The sequence below is a fragment of the Macrobrachium nipponense genome, chromosome 15, assembly GCF_015104395.2.
Source record: "Macrobrachium nipponense isolate FS-2020 chromosome 15, ASM1510439v2, whole genome shotgun sequence".
Classification (NCBI taxonomy): Eukaryota; Metazoa; Arthropoda; class Malacostraca; order Decapoda; family Palaemonidae; genus Macrobrachium; species Macrobrachium nipponense.
The window spans coordinates 69,137,591-69,163,836 of NC_087208.1; the positions used below are offsets into that span (position 1 = coordinate 69,137,591).

The 26,246-nt window shown below is 36.5% G+C and overlaps 1 long non-coding RNA gene across 1 annotated transcript; it reads right to left on the reverse strand.

The window, feature by feature from the left end:
- Nucleotides 1–2,761: 2,761 nt before the first annotated feature.
- LOC135226890 (uncharacterized) lies at nucleotides 2,762–4,567 on the reverse strand. The gene is made up of 4 exons (XR_010317308.1): nucleotides 4,498–4,567; nucleotides 3,817–3,887; nucleotides 3,125–3,171; nucleotides 2,762–2,851 (listed from the first exon to the last, which is right to left on the reverse strand). It is a non-coding gene; the product is annotated as an uncharacterized LOC135226890 (long non-coding RNA).
- Nucleotides 4,568–26,246: the final 21,679 nt, after the last annotated feature.

Consider the following 26,246-nt stretch of genomic DNA (forward strand, 5'->3'; position numbering starts at 1 on the left):
GGCCAGGTTGAGTTTTCATTGGTTCCTGGGAAGTTGACTAACAACATGATATAAAGAGAAGGGCTCGCCACCGGAATTCAGTCCCTCAGCAGTCGTCGCTGGAAAATGTCCAGTAGATCTGGACGAAACGCCACGTTGGAGAGAGAGAGAGAGAGAGAGAGAGAGAGAGATTTGTATAAGCAATAATAAACACCAAAATGACTCAACATAATTTTACCATGCCCTTTGGTGCGTTGCTCGTCAGTCTAAACAACAGAGAGAAAGCTGTCATTAGAAAAATAGAGAAGACTCACAACAAGATTAATAGTGCTGAAGCAGCAATCATTTTTAACAAAACTCGTCTACAAGAGGGTCTCCTTCCGAAATATACAAAAAGCAAAATAGAAATAAGTGTCATACATACACCACACACAACAAGGAAATTCAGATGATTGCAACAGAATTTAGGAGGCCAATGTGAGCGGAAATGTGCCGCAGATAAAGAAATCAACAATCTTTTTTACAATGATGCATACATGATAACGAACATTGAATATAATATGGATATGATTGTCAAAAGGTTTTATGAAAACAAAATCATTGCTGCAATGAACTGAAAACGTGTAGGTTGTCTCTCCAGTCGCATACTCCTCCAGCAACTTGCACACAAGTTTAATATTCCTCGGATTTTCTTCCTATTACTCTTTTGATAAATCCACTCGATCTTTTAACTTTTACCATTTTCCTTTCTTTAACGTAAGGTGTTGATGTCCTAAATTATAATGTTCTAAATATATCTTTCTCGTGAATTATAACAAAACAAGTTTTTAGTCTTGAACAGATTCGACCTGATACCATGTAGGCAGTAAGCGGTGTCTTGACAATTCCGCTCACGAACGGAAAACCATAAATTAATATATTCTTTATACACTATCAGCGCAACCACCTCATGCAATGACTCAACTATCGATTTCACAGAGTTTGTGTCTAAATTTACGACTAAAAACCACGACTCTGAATTTGTGGGCTCCTTAAAATTGATCACTATCCGTGCCAGGACTGGAACTGTGGTTGGCAGGAATCATAACAAATACCAACAAGCAGGTTAAGCAGAAATTTATTCTCATTTTGACAGCATCTGTTAGGTAGATGAATAAAAAAAAAAGCATACAAAAACATTTTGCTCGTGAATCCCCTCCTTCTTGATCTGCGTCAACATCATTTTAGTCAACGAAGCACTCACTCACTCCTTTGCGTTATACGCCCAGCATGCAGCAGACGTGATCGAGATCGGGGCAGACACCGAAGAAGGCCTCTTGAGCGTTGGCCTTGCAGTCAGCCTCCACGATGCAGAAGCCTCCACGCTTCTTACAGTCGCGGACGTTCTGGGGAACTGCGCGGACGAAAGAAGGGGAGAAAAAGAATGATTTCAAATTTTCTACTGAAATATATATGTATGAGTATACTTGCATTTAGAAGAACTGCGATGAACCTCCGAATTATTTATTGTTGATTAAAATATGAAAAAAGTCCAAGGGACGGAACGAACTCATACAATGGGGTGTCATAAATTGCGATAGAGTGATATATCACGGGAATTAATGCTTGTTAAGAAATAATTCACTTTGAGCCGTTAACGTAACACCATTCCTTATAAGAGAATATTTGCTTCGGTTGGCATTATAGACAAAATATCTTCATGAATATCTCAATATTTCTACGGATTATGCAACTGTATGTCAACAGAATTCAGCAGAGAGGTGAGTGAGTGTTCATTCCAGGTGGCTTTGAGATGCCATTTAAGCTTATTTCACGTTCGAGTTTTAAATTCAAAGAAAAAATGGATAACAAAGTGAGTATTATAATGGGAGAATAATTCTGGTGAATACGAACATTCTTTTTTTTTTTACTGGTCATATATTGTATTTACAATTTATCATTGGTTCCTGCTTTTTTTGGGGGGGGGTTTAAAAAAAACAAAAAAAAAACTGAATTTTACTTTTTATCGTCAATGAATGTTCAAGTTGTTGTGGATGCACGTAGCAAGGAAATCTGAACGTTTTAGAAAGTCTCCTCCTTCTAATGGAACTGCTGTGATTTGCTTGATTGGTTTAATGCATATAATATTACTCTATATTCTTGATTCTTGCATGTTTTTTTCTCTCTCAGACAAATGCCTACCCAAATACACACACATATATATACATAAACGATGTGTGTATATGCATATATTTTGTATTTATAATAACTTTTTACCAAATACCTATGTGACGGTAACAAGCACATGTATATATATATACATACATATATGTATGTATGTATGTATGTATGTATGTATGATATATATATATATATATATATATATATATATATATATATATATACAACATACATATATATATATATATATATATATATATATATATATATATATATATATATATATATATATATATATATATCTTTGTATATATATATATATATATATATATATATATATATATGTATTTGTATATATATATATATATATATATATATATATATATATATATATATATATATATATATATATATATATATATATATATAGGGAGAGAGAGAGAGAGAGAGAGAGAGAGAGAGGTATAAATAAATAAAAATATAGCTATGAAAAAAGTGGATGGATGCAACAATTCGCAATAACAAAAATGTCTACGTGTATTCCAAGCTTCGCTACAGACAACATAAATTCCTCACTTCTCCTGCAACATTCGGCTCCCTGGCCTTGTTGTGTGGGGCAGAGGCCCTTCTCGGGGAACCTGTCCTCCTCGGGGCAGAAGTCCTCGAGAGCGCACATTCCCCCCTGGCTGGAGCAGGGTTCTTCAGGGGTGAACTGATGAAAAAGAAGGGCGGTTACTCTAGGCCCCTGAGCAGCTAGTCTGTGAACTTTGAACATTTGTGACTCTTTGGAGTTTAAATGTAATGTTTACGCAAATATAATATGAGTATTAACAAAAAGAATACTAACAGCTAATATAATAATAATAATAATAATAATAATAATAATAATAATAATAATAATAATAATAATAATAATAATAATAATAATAATAATAATTTCTTCTTAATGGTCAAAATAGGTCATTCCAGAACGAGGACTACTTACACTTTCAGAGCCGTGATCGACAGTAAAGAGTGGATCTGCCTTGCATTCTGCAAGCGATAAATTACGATTAATCACTGCACTGGGTTCTTTGATTAAAAAGTAATATTTCTTTACGGCATAAATGGTAAAGAAAATTCTATGATCAATGATTTACATACAGGACACAACAATAAACCTAATTCAAAAATAAAGCTGTGAAAATTTGATCATGCAAGATAAACAGTGAACAATACCACTGTGCTAGATGCCAAAAGATGATATAATCAATGAAGTGATAAATACAAATAATAAGTATATTAATTAACAACTATTGGTTTTAATATGCCTAGGATAATACAGAGTAGGTTAGCCAAGTGATAGCAACCTTATACGATGAGGACAAGCTGGTAAATGAATAAAATGCTTCGCAATTAAAATTAACACTGGTATTCAAAAAAATACCGACAGAAAATTGGGTACTTCAAACTTTAGGAAATAGCAAGACCCCACATAGTGGGCCCTGGGATGCGGAGGTCGTAAAACACGCGAAGAATCAACAAAAGTAATAACAGACACTCCTCTGCTGAAAAAGATACTAGATAAATCTTTCGTGAAATGCATAAAACAGAAGAGATTTCTTCATTCATAGCAGACACACAACGGGAAAAAAAATCTATATATACAATACCGTTATTCAAAACAAAATTACTTACCAAAGATAACGAAGAATGCGACACAAACGGAGATAACCTTCACGTTCATCTTGAATTGCATTCTTATAAATCTGTCACAGAGAAAAAATATTTAATATATAACTGAAGTCTTTCAAAAGAGATGAGACAACGCAAAGGTTATAATAGTTAATCGATAAAACCTCTTTGAATTTTCATTTCATAGTAATAAAAGAAAAAGATAGTGCTATTAATGTATAAACATTTGAAAATAACAAAAAGTAAATATATTTACATTAGATGAGTAGAGAGAGAGAGAGAAAGAGAGAGAGGGAGAGAGAGCGAGAGTAGAGAGAGAGTGAGAGAGGAGAGAGAGAGAGAGAGAGAGAGATTACAGACTTTTACAACAAAAAATATGATGAAAAATATCATGAAACTAGATTTATAATTTATTATGGGTACAGGCATTTTATTACAAGGTAAGAGAGATAGTAACGTCACTTGTGCGGGCCAGGTTCTGAATCTTAAAATAATGATGAGATTAAGAATCAAGTTTTAGATATAAGGAATCAAGCATAGATAGATGCAAAAGAGAAAATTTAGTTTCAGGTCCATTGAGACGACGAAAAAAGAAGAAGAGAATATACAACGATTTAATGAGTAACAGATGCTTTCGCTCTCTTCAAAGATCATTATAGACCTTAATTTTTCCAAATAACTCACCTTCGTTACTGTCTCAAGGACACAAGTCGAGAGAACTTGACACCGGTTAGGCTTCCGCTATGCAACAAGTGGCCTTAAATAGCACCGTTGCGCTAATTTATAGTATGTCTGGGGCTGGATCATTAATTGCAGATAACGCCATTTGGAACAACAAGGAGACTCAAGGCTACCCGTTACCACCACTTACGAGGTTACGTGTTACGTCTTTATTAGTATTTTTTTTCTGGTGTTATTTACTCTTCCTTGTGATAAAGAAGTTATACTGGCAAAGGTGTATATATATATATATATATAATATATATATATATATATATATATATATATAGGTAGTATATATATTAGCGTATGTGTATTTCCTCAGTGCATTCGAAGATATAACATAGTGACATGGAAAGAATCAATACGCCCGTATATGGTAATCCTACAATTACGAATAATCAGTAATTATGGATATAAGGGTTGTTATCTCCATATGACGGGGGGGGGGCGGGGGGGGGGGCGCACTTACGTGTCACCAAAGTTAGGATAGAAACAAGAATAAATTAATCAATTAATAAAAAATGAGTAAAAGGGACAAAATGATTTGCTAGACCTCATTTTCACTTCTTAGTTCTGATTATTTATCAGGAAGAAATAATCATAGTCGAGCCTCATTTATAGTGTTACTCAAAATTACGTATATAACACATTTTATAAAAACTAATCAATACTTGCAGATTAAAAAAATTTAAAAAGAAATAAGAAAAACTTTAAAAATATCTTAAAAGGCAATGGATGAATCATATCGATCGAACGAAAAATAAAAATAATCATTTAAGTATATGATTAAATATGTAACAGAACCAATACAAGAATACATGAATTTGTCTGTAAATGTATACATAAACCAAAACTGGTTAAAGATGTATAAAAAAATGATTAAAAGTGAAGACGAGAGCACATGATGTGCATAGGGTTGTGCTGATACGAAGGAAAATAGAAAAAAAATCAACATTTGAGTATCATGAAAAAGTCGACTAAGAAGAAGTGAAAAAGGAAAATAAAGAAAATGAATATTTCAGAAACAAAATGAAAATGACACCGAATAAGTGAGAAAGAAATTTAAGAAACCTAATATTTGAGAAACGAAATGAGGAAAGTCAACGAATAAATGAAAAATACAAATAAAAACTGTAATAGTTAAGAAACAAAATGAAAAAGGGAATGAATACGTGAAAATAGAACATTCCGAAATTTAATATTTGATAAAGAAAATGAAAAAGTTAAAGACTGTGGAAAGGGAAAATTTTAAAATTTAATATTTGATGAACAAAATTAAAGTCAACGATTAATTGAAAAAGACAATTTTCAAATTTAATATTTGGAAAATAATATAAAGAATTTGGAAATATTTAATATTTGAGAAGTAAAATGAAAATCCAATAGTGAAAAGAATATTTTAAAATTAAATATTTGAAAATATGAAAAAATCAAAGAATAAACGAAAATGAAATTTCAGGAAAAAAGTGAAAGAATAAGCGAAAAAGTGAAAATGGAATATTTAACGATTTAATATTTCAAAAACACAATGAAGAAGTCAATCTGATAGGTGAAAAAGGAAAATGTTAAAATTAAATATTTGAGGATCAAAATGAAAAAGTCAACGAATAAGTGAAAAGGGAAATGCAAGAATTTAATCAATTAGATAAAATGAAAAATCAACGAATAAGTGAAAAGGGGAAATGCAAGAATTTAATCAATTAGATAAAATGAAAAATCAACGAATAAGTGAAAAGGGGAATGTAAAAATTTAATAACAGAGAAAAAATGAAAAATCAACGAATATGTGTAAAGGGGAAAAGTAAGAATTTAATAATTGAGAACAAAATAAAAAATCAACGAATAATAAGTGAAAAGAGGAAATAGAAAAATTTTATAATTTAGAAAAAAATGAAAAAGTCAACGAATAAGTGAAAAAGAAAAATTTTAAAAAATTAATAGTTAGAGAAACAAAATAGAAAGGCAACTAGAAAGTAAAAAAAGTAATATTTTGAAAAAATTATATCTCAGGAAGAAAATGAAAAAGTCAATGAATATGTAAAAGGGAAAAAATTTAATGAAACAACGCAAAAGCCCCGGCGAAGACACTGACATAAAAAAATAGAGTAAAGGTATTAAGAAAGAAAATAAAAAAACAGCTTACTTATGAAACAAAAACAAAAATATAAAAGCGCAAAAGAAAAGAGAAAAAAAAATTAAATCAATATATCCATAAGGCAATAACCCCACCCCAGCAACAACAAGATCAGGGGTGATCACGCACCGCGAAACATAGGGGAGTCAGCAACGAAGGCTTTGATTTGTTTCTCTGCACTTAATTTTATTTATTGGGTGCTTTTACCTGTTGTATACTATATCTGCCGTCTCATGCTCGTAAATGTTATTTTCCCAGTATGTGTACATTTTCACCAAAACGAATTCACCCGTACCTATCTTCTATATATTTACTTTATTTTTTAAAATCTAAGCCAGGTATCATGCTTACAAACTTATAAGTGGTAATAAGATATAATAATATATGGCACTAAACTTGGCAGGATTCACATCATTTCATAATCACCTTCTTCAGACTTTATTTAAACATCCAAATATTAATCGGTTTATATAGCTTACAGGAAACAAAAAAGCAATCCGCCAAATGCACACGCCACACACACACACAAACACACACACACACACACACCACATATATATATATATATATATATATATATATATATATATATATATATATATATATATATATATATATATATATATGTATATATATATATATATATATATATATACATATATATATATATATATATATATATATATATATATATATATAGTATATATATATATTATATATATATATATAGTATATATATACATATATATAATATATTTATATATATATATATATATATATTATATATATATATATATATATATATATATATATATATAATATATATATATATATATATATATATATATATATATATATATATATATATATATATATATATATATATATATATATATAGATATATATATATATATATATATATATATACATATATATATATATATATATATATATATCTATATATATATATATATATATATATATATATCAATTCAAGCTACAAAAGTCCTTTAATATCTAAATTCACTTTACTCCCAAATGATATATTTTGCATATATGTACCGAAGGGGGATTTTTTTAAATTGATAATAATTTCGTCCCCCCATGTGGATCGAACCCCCCACCGTCCAGTGGGACGGAGGACGAAATCAGGACAGTCAGTGACGCTATCCAATCAGCCCAACAGAGACGCTATAAGTTCATATCGATTCTGACCATACAAATCACCCTCGATCTGGATGCTTTCGTAATTAGAATCGATATGGAACCCGCTACCATAGTTAAGCCAATTCGAGCTTTTGACAGCACGTAGCCTTTTGTTATGAATAATTAGCACATCGAACCGTGATCCATTTATATAATCAATTCAAGCTACAAATGTCCTTTAATATCAAATTACTTTACCTCCCAAATGATATATTTTCATATATGTACCGAAGGGGAATTTTTTAATTGATAATAATTTCGTCCCCCCATGGACGAACCACCGTCCAAGTGGACGGGGACGAAAATCAGGACAGTCAGTGACGCTATCCAATCAGCAAACAGAGACGCTATAAGTTCATAGCGATTCTGACCATACAAATCACCCTCGATCTGGATGCTTTCGTAATTAGAATCGATATGGAACCCCGTCTACCATGTTTAGAACCAATTCGAAGCGTTTGACAGCACGTAGCCTTTTTTTTTTTGTTATGAATAATATCACATCGAACCGTGATCCATTTATATACAATTCAAGCTACAAATGTCCTTTAATATCTAAATTCACTTTTACCTCCCCAAATGATATATTTTTCATATATGTACCGAAGGGGAATTTTTTTAATTGATAATAATTTCGTCCCCCCATGGGATCGAACCACCGTCCAAGTGGACGGGAAACGAAATTCAGGACAGTCAGTGACGATATCCAATCAGCCAACAGAGACGCTATAAGTTCATATCGATTTCATGACCATACAAATCACCTCGATCGGATGCTTTCAGATGTGATAATTATTCATATTATTTATATATATATATATATATATATATATATATATATATATATATATATAATATATATTATATATATATATTCTATATAATACATACATCAGATATATACTATATATATATATATATATATATATATATATATATATATATATATATATATATATATATATACAATATATATATATATATATATATATAGAATAATATATATATATAATATATATATATATATATATATATATATATATATATATATATATATATACATATATATAGTAGAGGAAAAAGACCCCATATAGACTCCACTTTTCTATTTTTTGCCCCGCCCCCCACCCCCCACCCCCAAGGGGCGTGGCTAACCCCCTCCCCCTTCCTAGATGGCTCATGTACGTACGTGAGCCTAAAAAGGGGCGGGGCAACCCCCCAAAACCCCCAAAAGGGGCGTGGCCCACCCCGACCCATATAGACTCCACTTGTCTGGGGGGTGTGGCCACCCTGACCCCATATAGACTCCACTATTCTGGGGGGCGTGGCCACCCCCTGACCCCAAATTGACTCATTTGTATTATAAGCTCAAGTACGTACATGAGCTCATAATGACTCCATATGTATGATAAGTTCATGTACGTACATGAGCTGCAATAATTGACTCCATTTGTCTTACAAGTCATGTACGTACATGGGCTCATATTAGGGGGGCCGTGGCCTCCCCTAACCCAAATCGACTCCCACTTTTTCTACCCCTGTAACGTCACACAATATAAGGGAATAAAAAACCATCCTTTCAACCCCTCCATCCACTATTCTGGGGGGGCGTGGCCACCCCTGACCCAACATAATTGACTCCATTTGTCTTACAAGCTCATGTACGTACATGGGCCCTCATATTAGGGGGGCGTGGCCTCCCCTAACCCCAAATCGACTCCACCCTTCCTACCCCCTGTGACGTCACGGAACTCTAAGGGAATAAAACCATTCTTTCAACCCTTGACCCCAAATTGACTCCACCTTCCCTACCCCCTGTGGACGTCACGTAACTCTCGGGAATAAAAAACCGACATTTCAAGCCCTCACCCCAAATTTGACTCACCTTTCCTACCCCCTGTGACGTCACGTAACTCTCCGGGAATAAAAACCAACATTTTCAACCCCCACCCTAAATTGACTCACTATTCTACCCTGTGACGTCACGTAACTCTCTGGAATAAAACCATTCTTCAACCCCTGACCCAAATTGACTCACCTTTCCTACCCCCTGTGACGTCACGTAACTCTACAGGAATAAAAACCAAACATTTCAACCCCTCACCCCAAATTGACTCCACTATTATTTACCACTGTGACGGTCACGTAACTCTCTGGGCAATAAAACCATTCTTTCAACCCCTGACCCCACAAATGACTCCACCTTTCCTACCCCTGTGACGTCACGTAACTCTCCGGGAATAAAAACCAACTTTCCCCCAAAACCCCACCCCAAATTGACTCCACTTTTCTACCCCTGTGAGTCACGTAGCTCTACGGGAAAATAAAACTTGACCCCACCCCGACCTCAAATAGACTCAGTTCACTTTTTTTGCGACTCATGTCCCCTTTCCCTTTAATGTTTTCAAAGCAACCGGGACGTTTTTACCTCATCCTCTCCTATAAAACTCTAAAATTTTATATATGCCCATTGCGAATATACTCCTCTCCCCTCCCTCCCTCCCTACCCTCCCTCCCCTCTCCTCTCTCTCTCTCAGCCCGTTACATTTTGTTTTATATATATATACACAGCTGCTTAGATATTCAGAGTATCATGATAAAAGGAATATTTGGCGGACTGACTTCATCCACATGTGATATCTCCCCCAATAACCATACCAGAGTCAATGTTATTCTGAGGAGAATCACGCACACCCCCCCACACCACACATATGAAGAAACGAGACCTTATCGCCATATTTGCCCAGCTGACTTCACCCCAACGTGAAATGAAATTTTATTTTTCATAGAATTGAGTCATAATCTAGGTGGCGAACACAAGGACAAAGGTACACATTTCAATTTTGTTTATTTATTATACCGAGTTTGAAAGAGGTGAAAAATCAAATTACAGACGGAATTGTTATTTTATATATAAACCAAAAAATCCTAAATACAGGGGAATGAATTAATATTCCATACTAAATACATACATTAGAAAAAAACTGTACAAACACGAACGCGATATATGCGCATTCGCTTTTTCAAAAAACAATACTTCAACGAAACATACTACGGGCTACTATATATTTTCTAACCTGTTCCTCCACATCACAGCCCTTAGTATATACCACAAACATCATCTCCAGCACTTTCGACCGTGTATCGAAGACGACGACGTTTCATCTAACACTCAAAGCTTTTAAATTAGCTAACAAGTTTTTCACTAACTTGTACGAGGAGGTTGATTGTGAAGCCATGGCGAGAGTTCACGTCTTGATGTGACAATCCTTCAAGAGATAATGAGCTCCGAAAGACCCTCAACCAGAGAACTCTCTATCACAATCATGATTACAAACAGTTGTGACGAAGCATCAAGTCTTATCATTCCCTCACGCCAAAGGTCATCCCACATGACTCATTTTATCAAAATCAGTATCACGTGATAAAACAGCTCCGATATCATTGTTCCTAAAATGTTAATAAGCCACCCACACACTCGCCATCTTGTTTTTTCGCATGTCCCGCCCTCACCTTCCCACCCTCCTCCTCCTCCTCTTCTCCGCCTCTCCCTCCCTTTTTTCCCCATATTTCGCACGTTTCGATTTGTTTTTTAATGGCTATATTCCTTAACATCCAATCCTTTTAACCCCCGCCATTTCAATGAAGTAGCGATAATTCGAAAATCATTTCAAGTGGGGTTTTTTTTTTTTATTCCTTGAAATTCTTGAGCTATATCTAAAATATTATAACCTGCGAGCGGATGAGTTAAAATCTCCTTTCTTTATTCCATTCAACCGTGTTAGAATCTTGTAAGTGCTTAACAAAAGCCGTAACGTCATGACTTTTGGGGGTTCTTTTTTAAAAAATATTGGAATAATACCTGATTAAATCGGGATTGCTCTTTTGCGAAGTCATGTCCCCAATTTAATTGTTTTCAAATGTAATGGGGGAGGGGCGTTTACACATCCTCCCCTCCAGTCACTGCACCACATTTTCTATAGGAGGGGGAGGAGGAGGAGGAGGAGGTCCACCCGGTGAGCGATATAGCCGGCCATAGGTGGTTTTTGGATATTAAGGGAGACATGTCCGCTACTACTAACAGCTGCCGTATCCAACTTGCCAGTACCCCTCTAGGTATTAATATCACCATCACAAACCTCTTTTCTATTCATTAACCCTCTATAGGTAATGGCAGGGATAACGTAAAACTCCTTCATTTTCAATTAAAAAGACTCCCTTACCAAAACTCGCAGCAATAGCAATAAAACGATAGAATAGTCCCCCCTTTACGACTTTTCAGTATATTTTTCTTCTTAGATATGACGTTGTTTTCAAGGACACAGATGAATTTCTCGTCTACAATTTCTTAAGTGTTTAATAAACTTCATTATCTTGAGTTAGATTACCACAAAGAAAATTTCTAAAAATTTCCGAGAGAGTAGACACCAAACCACCATTTTAAGATGGGGATAACTTTACTTCTTTCACTGGGTGATTAAAACCAGAGATGAATAAAATAAAAAGTTTTTTATTTTTAGTATAAAGGTTGCTTACGGTTCATATCCGTACAATTTGAGATTCATCAACCCAGGAATTTGAATTGACTCGGATAACCTTTCCAATGAACGTAATATTGAGTTTTATTATTCTTTCTCCCCTCCTTCCCAGAATAGTGATATCATACGTTTCTGGTAGATTTGTGCGGAAGAATAATTCTTCACGATAAAAAATACGCCCTTTATTTCTTCACCCGCTAAATCTTTCCAAAGAAGTATACGACCGGATTTTGCCATTGTATCCCAACTTTTGGATTTTAAAAATTTCAAGAGTTTATTTTTGGAATTGTATAACCCCTCCTAAAAAATTGCGTTGCGACGCTCATCGGCAATACGTACAAACGTCTCCAACATTCAAGAGCGAAAATGGCGGGAGGATTAACGAGAACAGCTTTTTATACATACTCGAGAATTGACGTTCAATGTCATTCTCTATCCGTTAATGCGGTGAAACCTCTTGCGGGGTGCGACCCAAACTTTCTATGGGGGGGTATTGATTATAACTCTGAACAATGTCGCGCAAGACGTTAATGTATTTTAAGGTTTATTCTTATTTTTGTGTCAGATATCTTATATACGACCTTTAATAGTCCTTATTGGACTCTTTCAGATATAGAGGATTTTATTTCTCTCGAATAAACGCTATATAATCTTTTATATTTTACTATCTAGATATTCTTTGACGTGTTTGTTATAATATTCCTACCCTCATCGCTATTCAAACGGGAACATTCCCAAAAATTCGGTAGATTCGATAACCTTCTTCAAAGCACGACGCCATAGTAACACCATCCTTCTTTTTCAAGGAACAATTTGTAGATATCTGGAAAACACGTCAATAAAGACTAGCAAATATTTTTAAACCCATTATTATTACCGAGCTAATTTGGACATATTCAGCTAAAATCGGTGCCTCGCTATACTCTCGGTTTAGGGTGACATGATTTTTTTCTTCGGGAATTTTTTTCGAGTGACTTTATGACTTATGTGTGTAAGACTTTTGTCCACGTAAAGAATTCTTTAACATTTTCACGAGTAATTTGGCAATTCGATTTTCGCTACTCTGAATTAAAGAGTCCACCCCCCACTGAAACTACTCACACCCGTGCATATCCGTACAAAGTTTTTAGCAGTTTTATCCGTTCTTTATCCATATTGGTAAGCTATTTGATATTTCCGTTTCCACCCAGAATATTAGTTCGGAGCTGTAACACTTCAGGGTTGACGGAGCGAAGTTCTGACTATAAACAAATAACCCATAGCGGTATGTGTAGGGCCTTTTTATTTTTAATATGTCCGAAAAGGCTGAAGCTTTTTGACGGCCAAATAACTGCCGACCTAAAGTTTCCCAATTGACTAAAATCACGATTTTCATTAGAATATAATGTGAGCAATTCAAGCTTATACTCTACTAAAAATTTCCGAATGAAATATAACTGAAATAGATGAATGACGTCCCGCCCCCTGTGAAGGCGTAGTCACAAATTTATTATCATGGCCTAGGAGGAAAAGCAAATCATCGAGTATGAATAATAGACCTTATTAACCTCCGTCTCCCCCTTTTCAGCGTAATCAAAGGGATTTAAAATTTCTTTGGATACTTTAAAATTTGGGACTATTGAGGGATGCGTTTCGAAGGGGTGTTCAGATACCCCGCAATATAAAATGTATGGAAACGCGTTTCATAGAGTTCATGATTTTTTTGACATAGGACGGGACTTGCCACTGTTACTAAACCCCGCGATGATAATACGAGAGGGATTTTAGCGAACGGGTCTAACAAACTGCCCAGGGAAGGGACTGTCGCGGCCATGATGTTAGCGCGTTTTAAGACATAGTGTGTACTTACGCGCTCCTTTTGTTATATACAAGCCTAATAATAATTAGGGTGAATGGAAGTTGACGGCAATAATATTTGTTTAATTTCTATTATGAAATACATACAGGTTTTTCCTACAATATAAAAATAGAACGTACAGTAAAAATGCGAAGTATAATAAAAAAAATACAATATAATATTCAAAATATAAAAAACTAACTGTGTATATGATTATAAAATAAAAAATACATTATATACAATATAAATATTAAAAAAACATATGAAATATAAGATAAAATATATAGTTAAAATATATAAACTATGGACACCCGGTCAAGGTGTGATACGACCCCGTTTAACTGGAGGAGAGGGTGGAACCATTTTCCCGTCGAGAAGTCAAAGACATCGAAGAGAGAGGAATTAAACATTGTATATTTTACTATTCTCTCTTCGACGTTTTGAACATCCTTTCACCAGTGGGAAATGATGTATGGATGTAGGGTCGAGGAATAGGAGGCGTAGGAATTCTCGAGGTGCTAGGAGTCGGGAATATTTAAAAATTGGAGAGATTGCCGCTACTACCGGCAACACCACTACCTCTCTAGCTCCTCCTCCTCCCTCCTCCTCCGCTATACCCGCCTCCCACCCCAAGTCTGGATGTCCATACGCCAACGATTTATAAGGTTGGGTCACATAATATCTCATGTCCTCTAAAGGACAGAGAGATACCTTTCGCTGGCTAGTATGACACATCGTGCTCCTACTCTTTGCAAATTGTGCACACGAGTATAAGTAATCTCATCTTTTCGATTACAGCTCGATACTGGGTCATGTGGAATGGTCTTTTGCCGGCACCTTTGCTACACCTTTCAAGGTGTTACTACGACTAGTTTCCGTCAGATACGAAATAAAACTTTAGGTTTAACGCCGATGAATTCCTCATGAGTTCAGCCCCGTTTCAACCTTCACTAACCCGAGTTCCCCCTAAGTGACTCATCATACAATTCGTGAGTTTTGGGGGAAATTACTCAAATCCATGTAGGGTTTGAGCGCACCCTTCAGTCCCGATTGAGGTTATCAGTCACCAGGGGAAAAGATCAAGCGTCAGTGTCGGTTTTATACAGGAGCTGAACTCGTGTCCATACTGCTTTCGAAGAACGTCGTAATAGAACCCGATCCATCATTACCTCTTCGCCATGTCTAGTATACTGAAACCGATATAAATCGGGGGATTCAGCCATAACAGACTTTGCAATGGTTTTACAATGTACCTGTCGTTACCAGTTTTCCAAAGACTTGTACGTTTTGTGGTTTTTGGACCCATTCCTGAGGAGAGAGGGCTCACCGGGTGGTGACGACAGTTCGGGTAGAATAATTCAATGGGAATTTTTTAATAAGTGACACGAAAAGACCGTTCATTATGATTTTGATTGTGTTCCTCTTGTCCGGATCGGTCCTCTTTAAGCACGCCTTTCGGCATTCTCCAGAATATATCAAATAAAAATCCTGGGTTTGAATTGTACACTTTCCTTACTACATCAACTTCGAGACCGAGCCTTATCAACGTTTGTAATAAGGGAAAGACAGATCAAGTGATTACGCATGGGTAAATGCCGTACCCGTCAAACTGACATTTTTTCTGGGTAGCTTCACCTTGAACTTATTCATCAGGTTTTTACTATAGGGCGATAGATCCTGGTGAGTCACATTCATGTGATGAATGGCGAGAGGGAGATCATCCGTTTGTAGAGTAACATCCCGTCTAACTGGATTGGTATCGAGCAGTATGAAATAAACCGTATTCACACTGTGAATCAATGGCGGGTAATATCGCTAGCGACAAAACTTTAAAACTAATTCGACAGAGGAAAGTTCAGTTATTTCACCCAAAGGGCATTTTGTATTTACTCAAAACTGTGGGATACAAACTGGTGAAATCAACGTATAATATATTACGATTGAGGATCACCCACCCTAAAACTGGGATAAAACTAACTGGCCCATTATAGCTACGCATTGCCTTCGAACTAGACTACAAAACCGCCGCGGATGTTTTTTTACAAAAATTAATTGATAGAGTTCACATTCGAAATGAGGGGGAGACAAATTTTAAAGGATATAGGAAAGCATCGAGTGAGAGAGAGGTAGAAGTCAGGTAACGGGCGGGGTCTAGTCCGAATTGCGCCTGGCAGCCTTACTCCAAGCTAAATAAACGTCGGCTAATAATCCCACATCCATTAACAAATACAAAATGGTTGTAATCTAGAAGATTGGTGCAATTAGCGGCGTTTCCAAACCTTGACCACGTTTTGTGCATAGCCCCCGCTGGAAAGGGTTTCTCCCTAGTTCCGAATCGAAACACTCTCGAGAAGGGATGCCGGGCTTTCGCAGGATATGAAAACCCGTCACATAATCATAAGGGTAATACTGTTTACCCGTACCCAAAACTAAATCGAGACAATCCAGAGAATACTGGATTAACAACTGACGTGCGATTCGAGGGAACCTTTCTGTTTGATATGACTCGAGGCGAGACTAGAAAGGTCCCCCTAATCACGTTGTTGCTATCCACGAATCTCAGATTGCCCCGATCTGGCCGAGTAAAATTTTACTACCCTCGCGTTTCAGAATTTCAAAAATCATGCTGAGCCCCGCCTCTTTCAAGACCCGGGCGATGCATATGAGACAAAATTGTGTACGAACACTGTTAAAGTTGGCTCCCATTAAATTGCATATTCAAATTACACTGTTGACACAGGAGACACAAGTTGTCCCGTGCCACAAAATGGGCGTGATGTCGCATTTTTCGTGACTCCAGCCTTGAATTCGACGTACATCTTTCGCAATGAGCGCTCGCTTCAAACTTATGGGTGGATTTCTGGAGTCATATGTAAAGGATACGCACGCATTCGTTCACGCAATAACGCCAGTCAACCGGGTTCATGTTCTGCAAACCAAAAATCAATCAACGCATTTCTCTCCCGTGACTTAGTCTATGGGTACAACATTCCCTGTTATACCGTCAACGATCACGTAGCAGTAAGCGAAAGCTTTTCTTTGCCGAGATACTATTCTTGGATTGTCTTCTCCCGGTCTTCGGTTGAAATATTATACGCCTCAAAATCCAGGAAAGAAAACATGTGCGAGATTGGCAGCAGAGCTTTAACTTTAGTAAAAACTGTTAAATTGGCGGGTTCTGGGTATTCGACAGTGGTTCGAGCAGTACAGGCCCTGTGTGTGTGGCCTACGGATGGGTGGGACTATTAAACAAAGTCAAATAATTGTAAACACATCCACCCGCGTGCTCAATCCCCCGCCCCTGCTGAATCCGTGTCGGAACTTCTTCACGAATGCCAACATATCCTTAATCAATGCGACTGGGTCGTCAGTGATAATAACAACGTGACCAAATGAGGGCTTTGGGGGTTACCACCTTCCTCGCCAGATGTACCGCCCAATGTTTTTTTCCGCTGTTCCCCCATGACTAATTCACATAATTTATACAGATATATGTTGAGGTTATTTTCCCCTTCTAATGTTTTGAAAGAGTCATGGGTCAACGGCATATCTGGCGAGTGGTTTGATATTAAATTGCCCCCTCCCCACTCTCCATTAAGGACACGAGGGAGGTTGTTAATACGGGTGTGGGAGGGTTATCCCGGAGTACAAAACGTACGATTTCTAACGCTGTAACGACACAGTTGTACCTGGACTGAATATTGATAACTGATCACTACCGCGGACTCCTTGGGATACACCTTGAAGTTATTTAATATTCACTAACTCACGCCGAAACGTGATATTGAAGTTCAACCCTATCCAGCGAGGTCATACACCAACCCGAACCCTCAGTACGGTTGAGTCTCTTCCAAGTTATTAGCTATAAACTCAAAATAGCCTCCTCCAGGGAGTCATAGATCGAGTCAATCGTTAGTGAGGGGTGGGGGGAGGGGGGGGTGTTTCGGAGTGCACATAAAAAGCACTTTTTTCATTATGTCGCCTAGCATCCTCACGCTGGGTGATATAACGCACAAGTATAGCATAGCGAGCGAAATACCTCTTTCAAGGAAGTTACTGTGCAACATCTTCGCGTAATCGGGATATGCTACTACTTTAACTTCATTGCCACGTCCAAATGTGTGAACCCTACTGCAGCCGCATAATGAATGGTACTCACTACCTTATTACCCTCCGTTCTTTCCCTCGTGAGTGAAGATTCCCTGTCTGGGTTCCTACACCTCCACCAACGCGTGATGCCCTCATTATTATTATTACTCCCATCAAATCTTCATCTAATGGAAGTCTTCAGCGAAGGGATCTGTAAAGAATCATTTATTTTAAATAAGCACCGGAGTGAACGTGTATGATAATAATAATAATAATAATAATAATAATAATAATAATAATAATATAATAATAATAATCAACAACTGCAAAAACCGCAAAGAATAATAATAATAATAATAATAATAATAATAATAATAATAATAATAATAATAAATTTTACCTGGATCGGGAGGGTGGTGAGGATGATTCATCATGGCGGTTAGAGGCTTGGACATTTTCTTTAATGACGTGACAATCTGTGATAACAAATTTATGAAAATATGGTGTGAAATAAACATTGAACGTGGAGGTTTTTATGTACATATTATAAACCCGAGCCCATTGTTAGTCATACAGTCTACATTCAAACACAAAATGTGTAGCGATCACATCCAATATACGTGAATAGCAATGCCTGTATAGGTACATTTCCAGAAAAATCGGGCGTGTAAATTTGACCAATTAGTTAGCCGTACCCTATAGCATTACGAAAGGAGTGAAATATGAAGTGGGGGCTATGTGGGAGGTCCATTCTCCCGAAATTATATTACGCTATTAAACAGGGAGGAGACGTTGATTTTACTATTCAATTTTTAACGCGATCTATAACGAGTCCGATGGGAAACGCGTTTATAGTATAAGTCCATTTTCGGGTTTGTGGGTGGTGATATTGAATGTCATGACTAGAGCGTTTAATACGCAAATTATTGAACAATTATCTGAATTTTACGGGTGAGCATATTCGCGGAGCTATCCGCAGGGACGGTTTATTCTCATGGAATGATGACACGAAGAGAATGAGCATTCCACATATCGATGCAGGAGCGGCCAAAGTTGATATGATTGATTCCATTACGATTAAAACTCAGTGCTAAAGCAGCTAATATGTTTGGTTTCAATGAAAAAAGTCAGGTATTTAATATACAGTTCGGGTGCGTGAGACCTCATCACGGTAGAAATATATTCCAGCAAGGCGTTGAATACGTTTACCTGTATTCGGTATCGTTCAACTACCATCTTGGGTGATAAAATGTGGTTAATCTCTTAGACTGCTTCACGTTAGGATGTGCATGTGGTAAAGGTCCGCATAATGCCATTTATAAACCTTTAAATACCATTGACGTATTGGATTACATTACTATCGATGTCTCGGCTCAGAACGGTGAAGAAATAATGTTTACTGAAAATGGGGTTCTATCGTGCAGTCTGCATATAAGACCTAGATAAAACGCTATCGAACTTTTCTTATAAATACCATACGTGACATATACCCGTCATAGTATTTAACCGACATGGCTGGTGAACACACCATATATTTGAGCAGTCTCGGCTGTTTAGACACGTATACCAAAAATACACCTTCGAAATTTGCCAATAGATTACCTACACCTATATTATTACCTAATGGGGTTGAATATGAAGTAGGTTTAGCTTCGATCATGTTCCCGGGGAGTTATTACGCTATATTATCCAAAGATGATTTATTCACTCTCGAATTTATTACAGAGCGTCATAAACGTGATAGGCATACATATTTGTATAGACCGAGAATAGCAATGTTAGCGGGGGATATGAAGAGACTCGTGAGAGCTCTTAATAAGGACGTGTATGATTATTTGAAAGTTTATTACGGTGATAATTTCATAAATTATTTTAATAGTAACGGTATATTTCATTGGGATGAAGATTTAAGGAGAATTACTATACCACGTATCAAGAGAGAGAAATTGAGAACGGGGGACGTTAAAAGTATATACGTCAAATTTAGCGGAAAAGCCGCGAAATTATTAGGTTTTCATATTAATACCGGTTATGAAAATATATGGCGGGTGTGAACTGAATGAACACATTTCCCTTGATTCTCTACCTGATAATTGTGGGGTAGATTATATATATGTGTATACGGATATAGTTCTTCAACCGACGATTTTTGGCGGGAGACTAGTAAATATATTGGACTGTTTTACTTTAGCAAGTGGTAGAGGAAAAGGAATACATAATACAGTCTACAAATTGTTGAACACGAACATCTTGGATCAGATTTCTATTCTTATCACGGATCAAAATGGTCACCTTTTACATTCACAAAAGACTCGAGTGTTACTTGCCTGCTCCGTATAAAACCTAGAGGAAAATTAGATGAATAGGTGCGTATATAATTCGATGTTCACCCTTGGCATTCCTTATTCGTGATCGTAACACCCTCGAGTGAACTAGAACTGCGAATCAAGCTCCACTTAAATTGTTTGGGAGGCGGAATTTAAAAAACTATTTTTATCAGACCCTTTATTAAGGAAAGGAGCGGGATTTGAGGATATTTCCGTTTTCTATCCCGGCCGCAGTTAATGAATTCGGTAGATCTGTGTTATCTGATATGGTAAACAGCGGGTTACCTTTAAAAGAATCCATAAAACGAAATGGTATAAGGGCCCTCAAAACTACTGGACAACGAATTTTAAGCGGTACTGGAAGGAGAAGGAGAACGAGACGGAAGAAAACAGTGAAACGATTAGTTAGACGGTCGAGTGTGGGGAGGAAAGAAAAAACGGAGGAAGAGGAAGGGCACACGAGTTAAATCTAGGAGTAAATATAATAAGGACGTGTACGATCTTTTGTAACTCATTCATCAATTGACATTCAGCGGGTACGCACTCGTTCTACCCATTCATCTAAAAATATATAAACACAAAAACATGGCTAGCGTAGTTCCTAACATACCCGGAACTGGTAATCAAGTTCCTGTTTCATCGTATATTGCGGGTATATCAGAATTGTTCCCGAATGTTAATAGACGGAGAATTATTGAAACTTCATTAATTCAAAGGAAAGACTGGATTTTACACCTTGTAATATTTCCATAAATCAAGTTCTATCTGAAATAAATATATAGAATTTCGCGTTAATTAATGGGGTGGCAGGTTCTTCTTAGATTTGTCAAGTATAGCTTTAGAATTATATATCACAATAGATACGGACAACACGTCAATTAGTGGATGATGTCCATGTGTCTGTCGTTAATGGTATTAGTAATACATTATTTAAATCCGCTTCCGTTTTCTTGAATGAAAAGTTGGTGGAATCCTGTCCGGTATTTAACTATCAATCATATATCAAAATGTTGAAAATGATAAAACCCTCTGCATTACCTACCACCGGCCGGGCGGGATTTTTATACGATGACTATCATGTAACACACGGGGTAACTCGGCAATTTACTGCCAATACCTTCGGTCAAACCAGCAGGTGGGAGACGAAAGTTATGGGTGACATTAAAACGAGGGGCGTGCATACATATTTTCCACTTCTTTTGGATATAGCGACTATAGACATGTATTTACTGGATTCGGTTGATTTGAGACTTAGACTCGAATTAGCGAATAATAACTGGGTTATGGGCGCCCACACAGACGGACATTTAAATGTGCTGAATATAGAAAAGGCTAAATTATGGATCGATAGAGTACCCCACATTATAACGTAATGTCGGCTTTAAATGAAGCGATAGCAGTTAATCCTATACAATATATATTTGATAAGACTTTATACAAGACATACGTATTGGGCAAAATGAAAATTCGATTCTTTTAATTGATCAGCCTTTTTAACAGTTGTATACCTGAAAAAATCACATTGGCCATGATTGATATGGAAACATTTTTTCAGGTGATACGCGACCAATAGTCTATATATTTCAATCTTTCGATTTAAATTTAATATACATATTACCGTTAATGGGAATACGGTATATAATATTCAATGTAGTTCCCTAATACCATCATGCAATTATATCACGAGACGCAGAAAAGTATAGTGGGTGGCGGTGATAATCTGATCACTTATGATAGTTTTAAAAATGGTAGAGCTATTTACTGCTTTAATTTTTGTGGTGGAAGATGTTGAAGATTCGATGCCAGTGGAAATTTCGGCAAACCTGCGAATGTCGATCAGGCTGGGTACGGCTACGCCTAGCCCTTGCATTATTTTACTTTTTGGGGATACCAAGGGTATTTTTAACGGTGGATGCGGATAGGGTATTATTCAGTGTGATGTTAGGGGTTAAATGGAATGGATACAAAAGAAATTGAAATAAGTTTAAAAGGTTCACTCGGTGACGGGTTAAATATTTAGGTGTGTTCGCTTCGGATGAAGTAGGATTATTGACATTGCCAGAAAGTAGAATTAAACCTTTAGTTTTATATCTAATACATTATCTTCGTCTACTGATATTAATATTGTTGGTCATTGGGTATGTTTTTACGTGGAAAAATCACCTAGAAACATATAATCTTCTTTTTTGATAGTTACGGTATAAATCCAAAAGTTTATTCGAATGACTTCTCTAAATTTATATATGCGCATCCCGAATATAACCTCTATCGCCTAATAAAACAAATACAACCTGATAAATCGTACAAGTGCGGTCTTTACGTTAGTTTTTTTGTTCATTGCGTGAGTCACCGTGGTGTGAAAGCAGTATTATCCTTAATACAAAATGTATTCTCATTCACTCGTTTGGGACGGTAATGATAAATGGATAACGGGATATTATTTTAAATATTTAAAAAAGTTTAAATGTTCACATTGGAGGTCGGGGGTCAAACGTGCTATTACGTACAAGGAATGTCTCCGCATCTTGAACAACTAAGGTAAATGCATATTTTTCTTTGATTTTTATATTACTCCATTTACATTCTATTAAGGATATATTCTATATATGTATCATACACCTTCAATCACATAACTTTTTTTACTTATTTCAGGATGAGCTGTGAGAATCATTCGCCCAATGAACGTCGGTGTTAAACTGCTAAGACGTCTTAGTCGTTTCCTCTTAAACGTTTTTCGGCATATTCAGGTTAAAATAAGGATACACGTGGAAGTTATATTGGGATGCGTGCTGAGACGGTCTGACAGCAATTAGTGTATTGAATTTGTAAACTCTTTATGTGGTCCAATAAATCCTTATGAATAATTATATAGGAGTTTTTTACTATGCCCATAATGCATTTGAACGGAAAAAACAGGGAAACGGAGAAAAAGAGTGCGTGTTTCTATGGAATCAGGAACTATTATTAAATAAATATATAACACATCGGTTTTTACATACCTTCACCGGGTTGCTCGTTTTCTTCAGTAGTGGGTTGGTGGCGAAGTTGGTCGGGGGTTGCACTGTTGTGGGCTGCCAGTGGTAGTTGTTGCATCTCCTGCTACTTCTTCTTCTTCTCCTGCTTCATGGTCATGACCCGTTTTCACCTTCCTAATAAATGAGTTTGGGGCTCCAACACCATAATAGTAATGGGGTCTGACTTGAGTGGCTACTTCGTCGGCTGACAGTTCACTACTAGAGTTATTTCCCATATCTGAAAGGGAGGAATAATGACTGTTTTATATATTCCGCTTCTTTCAACGGGTACTTATTTTATAAGAATATCTATTCCATATACAGATGAATCTTATTGCTGTTTTTTAATATCTATATACTATATGTTCAAGTAAATGGAAAGTTTTTGTATGCTACTTACTGAATAGTGGGACGGAGGGAAATGACGTTTTCGGTCAGAGAAATACTTGTAGGACGGAGGGGTCGGTGTGTTGCACTTACTCTATACACTTTGGGTAGGGAATAACATCAATTTTCCCTTGTCGGTTGTATTTATGGTGTTCAGTTGGGAAGTAATAATCAGGTGTGACATATGGTGTTTCGATGAAGTATTGTATTCCAAAGATGAAGTTCATGCCTTGTAGCGATAGAATTTATCCCCATTGGAGGAAAGATGTGTGGAAGTTTTATATATGAGTCATATGTGTGTGTGTGTGTGTGTGTGTGTGTGTGTGTGTGTGGACGGCCTTTGTTTGTGAGGAAATGAATAAGACTTGTTTATTCGTGTCTGTGAATCATGGCTCGAGTGATACTGATTTTGATAAAATGAGTCATGTGTGGATGACCTTTGGTTTGGGGTGAGGGAATGATAAGACTTGTTTATTCATGTTAGTCTGAATCATTGCTGGGAGAGGCTTGATGCTTCGTCACAACAGGTTTGTAATTCAGTGATTGTGATAAAGGGTCTTGGGTAGCGGGGCTTTTCGTAGTTCATTACTCTTGAAGGATTGTCACATCAAGACGTGAACTCTCGCCATGGCTTCATCAACCTCCTCTTGCAAGTTAGTTTTCGGGAACTTGTCCGAAAATAAGTTCAGGAAGAGGAATATGTGTTTAGTAGTGGCCACTAACTGTGTGACATGCAGGAATTACGGTGTTGTGGCGGACGTCATTCGAGCTTATCCATATGCCGAATTGGCAGGTTTTCGATATTCTCGCACTGGTGCATCATATGCCTGTCTTCGTGATAGGGTATTGAAGGGTCCGCCATTGTGAAAAGACCTGAAAATATCGCATCTTGGGAATGCGACGAAGAAGTTGATCTACCCACCATAGCTACCTTATTAACAGAATACGGTATTGGTGCCCCATTGAAGATGAATACGCGCAAAAGAGCGTGGCTTATTCCCAAAGATGAAGATCACGCCGATCGTTTCAGGGCAGAGATACCAAACAGATGAGGTTCAATCACTTTTTTTCTTCGGTCAAGAAATTGAAGGAAGAATTATTTAAATCATCGTATGACTATGTCAAATATGTTATCTTTCCCGCTGGCATCGGTCAGAGCGGACTGGTTAATACGACTAGGTTGAATCAATATTTACCTGTGTTAGCTACATTCAGTGATGAAATGAGCAAAAAATGGTAAAAACTATGCTGCGTGGCTATAATGAAAAAGAATTTATCCCTGTTGGAGGAAAGGTGTGTGGAAGATTTATATATGAAAAACTTGTTAGCTAAATTTAAAAGCTTTGAGGTGTTAGAGGAAACGTCGTCTCTGTCTCGATACACGGTTGGGAAAGTGCTGGAGAAGATGTTTGTGGTAATATACTAAGGCTGTGATGTGAAGGAACAGGTTAGAAAATATATAGTAGCCCGTAGTATGTTTTCGTTGAAGTATTGTTTTTGAAAAAGCGAATGCGCATATTATCGCGTTCGTGTTTGTACAGTTTTTTTTCTAATGTATGTATTTGTATGGAATATTAATTCATTCCCCTGTATTTAGGATTGGTTTTATAAATATAAAATAACAATTCCGTCTGTAATTTGATTTTTTCAACCTCTTTCAAAACTCGGTATAATAAATAAACAAAATTGAAATGTGTACCTTTGTCCTTGTGTTCGCCACCTAGATTATGACTCAAATTCTATGAAAAATAAAATTTCACGTTGGGGTGAAGTCAGCTGGGCAAATATGGCGATAAGGTCTCGTTTCTTCATATGTGTGTGTGTGTGTGCGTGATTCATCATCAGATAACATTGACTCTGGTATGGTTATTGGGGGAGATATCACATGTGGATGAAGTCAGTCGCCAAATATCCTTTTATCATGATACTCTGAATATCTAAGCAGCTGTGTACTATATATATAAAACAAAATGTAACGGCTGAGAGAGAGAGAGGGAGAGGGAGGGAGGGAGGGAGGGGGAGAGAGAGTATATTCGCAATGTGCATATATAAATTTAGAGATTTTATAGGAGGAGGATGAGGTAAACGTCCCGGTTACTTTGAAAACAATTAAAGGGGACATGAGTCGCAAAAAACAGTGAACTGAGTCTATTTGGGGTCTGGGTGGGTCAAGTTTTA